The following is a 7,377-nucleotide window of genomic DNA, read 5'->3' on the forward strand; positions in this document are numbered from 1 at the left end:
GTAGCCTGAAAAAGCATCAAATCAAATCAAGCCTCTTTAGCAAATAGAGAATTCATACATAATCACATCTATAATCTCAAATATAATCCATACAACTACAGAAAAAGGATTTGCTTATGAAGAGTATCACATTTTGCTACTTATTCATAGTTTGAACAGGGGATGGATAAAATGGAGCATGACATAATTCCAGAACCTGTCACAATAATGGCAAACCTACAGTTAGACCTTCAAGCCTCCTTGAGACAGGCATAGAGACATGCAAGTGTGAGCCAACGCTAACCTTGGAGTTCTGTGGTGGCTCTAATCTAAGAGTTGACCATAAAAACGGATATGACATAACCCTGCTACTTTGGCACCTCAGTAATTCAACTTGCTCCTCAGGTTAGATTTTTGAGGATGAACAATGTTTTTTGGCACTTCTGGTCCCAAAAATACCATTCTTGTTTTGCTGAACTAACAAAACAGAGGCTACCCAATAAATCAGACCAGTAATGTGCAGTATTGCTCTATAAATCAGCAGTTATGTTCCTGGATTATCTAGTAGGCATCTGCAAAAGATAATAAAGAGAAAATAAATACATTTTCAGGCTTAAATCACCTTCAAATAACTCTAAAGTGCTGGAAGAAAATATTTATAAGCTTGTTAATTGAAAATGGTGCAGATGTTAGAAGGAGATTTCACCATAAGGCAGCTCTGAGACACCAAATGAAAACTGGAAAGAAGGACTGTAGAGTTCTGTACATCCTTAGAGACACTAGCTTGATGTTAAAGTTGTTAAGGACTACACTACAGGGTACCACATCTCCAAACAGGCAATAGATTATCCATGGACATCATCTCTAATTGTCCTGAATACAACCACTGACTGCAGTAAGCAGTTGGCAATTATAATTGGGATTAATGACTGTAACAGTTATGACCATATTCCTCTTCCAATTAATGCTGTTCTATGACAGGAAAGATGCATTCTTTACATGCTCTAGTGGTTAATGTGAGGGATGTCTGGGGAGTCCAAACACGTATGCTTTGAATTCAGTCATTTTTGGACCAGAGGCTACTAGCTGAATTGCATCCTGCTCCACATTGCTCCTGAATAATAATATGAATTGGGAGTCTGGACAACTTATTAGGACACAGATGAGCTACATTTAAAATATTGAAGAAAGAACTTGTATTACCTTCTACTCTTTGCTTAGAAATATTTGAATTTTTTCATGTATGCAGTTAGGGCTACTTAGGAAGACAAAAACTGCTGTTGTAGCAATATCTCTTTTTGCTCATCTCTTGTGACAGCAGCTGTCTCAGTGACTGTTTATTATCCCAGACTCCTCAGGATTAATAAGCCAGTGCCTTATTCTGTCTCTTAAACTTTAGGTTTTTACACCCAAAGACTGTAAGCTGCAGCAACATTGTAGTGTTTGCAAAATGTCTCGTTCCCAGCAAGCATGCAGGAACAGGAAGGGCCTACACTGGCCTTCAGTTCTTCACTTTGTGTTTCACACCTCTCACCTGTGTGCCACCAGCAGCTGAGATTTTGTTAGTTTGTATGGGGAAGGAAAAGTATTGTGGGCAGCCCAAGTGACCATATTGGCTGGATGAGTTCCCTTCCATTTTTGTATGGGAGATACCTGGCATTTCCAGAGATGAAAAATTCCTATGTGAAAAAGACAGTCAGAAACTCTGCACTTTTTGAAGAACACCTGTCTCCACTGAACTGGTCTTTTGTCCTTCCAGAGTTGTGTCCAAAACATGAAACTTAGAACACGGCATCATGAAAGAAAGAAGTGGTAGTGGTTTAGAGATTTCAGTTATGGAATACTCTCCAGCAAAAATATACACAGTGTCCTTGTGCAGTTTTTATCTTAGAATTATCAACCCTAATATAATTAATGCCCAAAGAACTAATTAATCTGTCATTCCTCTTCTGTATGGCAATGCAAAACCCCTCTCCCTGTGGGTCAGTATGCAGGATTCTTGCCACATAACCATTTTTCCCCAGATAAAACAAAAGCATTTTCCTCCCCATGTTGATCACTGATTTCATAGCAAATAAATCATAATGTCCACCCTAGCAGTGGGTTTCTGGACATGCACTAAAAAAGGCCACAAAGGAGTAACAGTGTTTGTGACTGGCCAACTACTCCTTTGCTAAGCATTAGGTCCACCTAGTTTATTATTTTCAGGATCAGGGAGGAATTATTCTCATCCACTCCCTTCCTCCTCTAGCAGATTGGTCTGAACATCAGGATTTCATCCTCCAGGAAGTAGGGAGGGATAGAGAGAGGGAGTTTCTTCTTGTTACTGCAGTGCTGCTGCTTTGCATAAGGTAAAAGAGCCCTCGGGGCTGTGACTGACTTTATGAGATACTTGGAAATTCCACTGTAATTCATTGGATTGTAAGATTTCAGGCCTTTCTATTGTCTGTCACTAGTCTGCTGGTAGTGGTTTCTGTATGGATAATTTCCCTCCAACACCCTTGTAAACTTGTCTGTTTTCTGTGTTACTTTTAAGGAAATAAGATGTAATGCAGGAAGAACCTAATGAAGCTTGTGACCATTGTTGGACCTGCCTACTGTTCCTTATTTTATTTTAAAATTTTAGATTTTTCTTGATCCAGATAGGATGAGAATGCACTTATAATTAATTATGGATGTCAGCTGACAAGAGTATAAGGAATTCCAGTGACTGGATTTTTTTTCCAAATAATACAGGACTTCAAAAACTAACTGCTGTATAGCAAAAGGCAAGTTCGGTTTGTCTACAGAGCAAAGAATCTCTGCCACAACTATTTCTATCAAATAATTGCAGACTGCTATTTTTTCAATGTAAGCCCATCTGCAAATACTGTGACTAATGAACTAGAGCAATTGTGTTTGAGGAAAGCTCTATTACCTGACAATTTTGTGGACAGTTTGTTCCACCTCTTCACTGTTTGTCTCCACCCATAAGCAAGATACAAATGATAATTTCAAAGCCACAAAAACAGACAATCTCTATTTTCACATTGTGTACCAGTTTATATAATCTGGCAAATCTTCTGTGTCTGTAAATGAAAATGCTCAGAAAAGGTAAGGAAGGGAAGACCATGTCTTTCTTCCTTGCATAGTTCTGGGAACATTTGGCACTGGGAGACCATTTGTCTGTCCTTTTCTCAAAATACGTAATTTTTCTTTTTCCAAATAGTCAGTGACTGTTTACACAGTTCAGAGAATTTGTATATAGTGGCAGAAAAAGACAATAATCTGCTGCAAGAATGAGGGTTTGTATGAAGGTGTGTTAACACACAATTCAAGCATTTCATTGCATTCATTCTCGTATAACTCACCAAAAACCTATTCTTTTAAAGCCATTGTACTACTTTAAGGAGGAAAATAATTACAACTGTATGTCCAATGTTCAAAAATACCAGTCATATCTCTAAAAGAAATTATACTATTGTGATCAGAAATCTGTATTTAATACAAAGAGGTAATTTTCTTTTCCATCCAGCTTTCCTTCTATTACTGACAGCATTTTAAAAAATCAGGATTATTTTAAGGCCCATCAAAAGCCTAATGGTTAAATCTTCTTACCTACCCTAACAGATTAATGTCAGCTAAAGGGGCTAGGGTGACATAAGCATTGCTTCAGAAGCCTCTCTTCTCCCTGGGTAGACTCTCCTGGCTGAAGCATCCTGATAAACAGCCAGGATCCTGCTTCCTTAGTGTCTCCTTTCAGGGAAGGCATAGAGGGATCCAGCACAGAAACTAAAGAGTCTTTCTGAAGTATCTTCAGGACATATGCCTCTGCTTTTGTGCCACCTTCCTTCCTAGCTTAAATAGCTCCTCTCTTCACCTGGGATGTTTCTACAAGTGTTCACAGAAGGAAAACAGATCTCCTTTAAACTTCCCCCTCCCCAGCTCTCTCAGTAGCCTCTCTCTTTCTCCGATCCTTTTGAAACATCAGTGGTCCTGCCAGGACAGTCTTCAGGGAATCTCACCAGGCCCTCTCAGTGACATTTGTTCCAGCACTGCTGGAAATGCTTGTACTGGTACGTTCTGGAATTACATTCACCTTTTCCATGGCAACTTAAAATGAGTGAGCAATACCTATCCTGTGATCAGGACATGTATCCAGCTTCTTCTTCTTCTCAGGTCCTTCTTTGTGTTTGCTTTGTAATGGAACACCAACATGCTAGGAAGACTTCTATCTGGCAGACCCTGAGTACAAAACCTTGCCCCTTTCATTCTGTGCTCTGAATTTCATGCCAGCTCTAGCTGTACAGTGGTCAATGTTGTTTAGTTCTTCCTTTATGAAATTCTGCCCTCTTCTGTTTTGACAGTGCATCCAAGTTCAATGCAATCAGGAATTTTCATTTTTAAGCACTTAATGAGTCAGAGTCATTAGAGAAGATTTCAAACAAGAGCAGTCCTGGGAATGATGCTCAAGGAGCTACCTTGGTCACTGTTGCTGATACATTCCTTTGCAACACAGCCCACTGTTCCCTCCTTTCTCACCAGTTCCCCATCCATTCTCACCAGTTCCCCATCCATTCTCACACCAGTTCCCATCTGTGATGACCCACCCGCAAGGGGAAGGAGGCATCTAATCCACCCTGTGACTTAAAGCCAGCTCCTCTGGGTCTCTATGCCATCTTCTATGCCTTAGTTAATACTTCTCCATAAAGTGCCTTTGGGCTACAGAAAGGCTACTAGGAGAGTTCTTGATTAATAAAACCTGACAGCATCCATTCATCTAAAATTTAAGGTCTTGTACAGAAATGTCAAGCACGTTTCACAAAAGAAATTGGTTGATAACACTGTGTTTACAGAAAGCCATATGACATTCATATGATTTCCTTCCCCTAGAAAACTGGGAATAGCTATCAGGACAGCCTGCTGCCGTCTATCCTGGTATCTATATTGCATTTTACCCTAATTTCCAGGTAGCTTCATGTCTTCACAATTATTCTTAAAATATGTACAAATAATTTATGTACTCCATGTGCTTCAAAATTTATTCACTTACTCTTGCTGCTGTAATTGTCCTAATTTGTGTGTTTTGTCAGGCTTCAAAATAAGGATGGTTTTCTGAATTAGTAGACTTTTTAGTGTTTCAAGAAAAATCCCCTCAATGCAAGCACAACAGAGCAGGCAAACAAAAATTACCAGCTAAATTTTAGTTTATTTGTTTTAGCATTCAGGTCAATTAAGGAATAAAACTGATTAGGCTTGAAAGAATTTCTCTTGATCCACATTCATTGTGGCTGGTGCACACCACCTGCCAGGCTGAGGGGAAGCAATATGGAATGTGACATGCAAAAGAAAAAGAAAACATTAAATTTCATTGTAGAGATAGATAGCAGGCAATAAGGCAGGCATTTGAGTTTCTTTGCCCCTCTGAGTATGTCCAAACCTGCCTTTTTTCTTCCCAACATGGAATACAGACCTAAGGGTGATTCCAGGCTGTGGGGCACTGAGTTGACCCTCTGTTCTTCTCTGCAAGACCCAGTCAGGGCTCTATCCATCTCAGGAAGGGCTCTAACATTTTTTCTTGACATCGTCAAAGACCCTGCTCATTCTGTGGCCAAGAGGAAGTCCAAACTTAAAACTCTAAGACACCACAAGCACAGAGTTATGGTATTGTGTGGGTTCTGGCTGAAGTGAACTGCCTGTACAGCACAAGGTCTTCTCTTTCTCACACTGCCCCACAGCAAGGAGGTTGGGGGTGGGAAAGGGGTTAGGAGGGGAGGGGATACAGCCAGGACATCTGACCCCAACTGACCCCAACTGGTCCCAGGAACATTCCATAACATCTGATGTCATGCTCAGCAGTGTGAGGTGGTGAGTTTTCTGAGGAGCTGTTGCTCAGGGGCTGGGTCAGCAGCAGCCAGTTGGTGGGAGGTGATTGTTTTTGCATCACTTTGGGATATTTGGTTTGGTTCAGCCGCTTTTTTTTTTTTTGTTTTTAATCCCTTTACTTATTATACTGTATTTTATCTCAAAGCATGACTTTTCTCATTTCTACCATTCCGTTTTTTTCTCCTATTCCACTGAGAGCTGAGCAAGCAGCTCTGTGAGGCTGAGCTGACATCCAGGGTGAGCCCATCATAGTCCTTCTTGGCACCCAACACAGGGCACTAAGTGTTCAGTATAATAACAGATTCGATCAGAGTATGGTAGAGGAACCTAATTCTGTATCTCTTTAGCAGTTGCTGGTTGCAATATTGACTTACTTGCTCTTGCCACTGACTTGTTTGTTCCCTTACGTGCTCTGTGCCACACTCCATGACTAGCTGTACATCAAATTTGAGAGTGTGTGAAAGGCTGGTTTTGGCTTTTGCAGTTTGCTGTGCTGTGTATCATTTGTTCCCAGGCTTTGAGAGTAATCTGGTATTTGGGCCCAGCATTGCAGTCACCCCCATACCTTGGGCACCATCTCACAAAAACAATTAACAGCTACACCTTTTTCTTTTTTTAATTTGAGAGCTAATGTATGGTCAAGATGAAGAATGGCATCTTTCCCTTCTCCTGTGGTGAGATACCTTCTGCCTTGTTACAATTGCTCCTCAGTCCCTCCAGCATTGTTGGGTAATCAGAATGTACATATTAGTGTGTCTCAAGAACCTGTTCTGGCTTTTCCCAAGATACACCTGTTTAGGAATTTCACCCAGGAACATGTCCTGAAGCAGTACGGTCATGGATAGCAAGGTGCATGGGAGAATATGGGCAGGTACCTGGAATGGTTTTCACCTTTGAGTGTGTGTCACTTCACCCCAAACACGTGTGGAAGGATGGAGAAATCTGATGTGTATCTCAAGGAGAATTAATCTTGGATGAAAGAAGCCATGACTTGAATTACATGGTGCCATTACTGTATGAGACTGTACATCACCATTAGCAGCAAAATATCTTCAGGTTAAAAAAACTGGCTTGGTCTAAAATGAGCAGTGAGCAAACAGTGTATCAAAGAGTGAAGTCTACCTACAGGACCTGGCTCTTGAACACTCTTCTTTAAGCCAAACTGACTCCTTGTCTGACCCATCAGAGCAGTGCTGTGTTTTGCATGTCTCACCTGTGCCTGGCCCTGCAATAAGAGCTCATGTGCAGTGGTGGGAATTGGCTGGCACTGGTGTGGAGCGAGGCAGGGCTGCTGGGGCTCATCAGTCACTGTGTGCACACCCCTCTAAGAACAGAGAGTCAAACCCAGAAAGATAAAAGAACATGATTACAAACCTAATTCTCATATTTTTTTAAACCCGATCAGCCTGGTAACCCCATCTGCCCAAAAGGAAGGCCACACCACCACCTGTCCATATGGAAAATCCGTCTGGATCAAGAAGAGATGCTTTTTACATAATAAATGAGTTTGCATTGATTACACAGCTCTGTCCT

Source organism: Coloeus monedula (genome assembly GCF_965178545.1).
Source record: "Coloeus monedula genome assembly, chromosome: 5".
Lineage (NCBI taxonomy): Eukaryota > Metazoa > Chordata > Aves > Passeriformes > Corvidae > Coloeus > Coloeus monedula.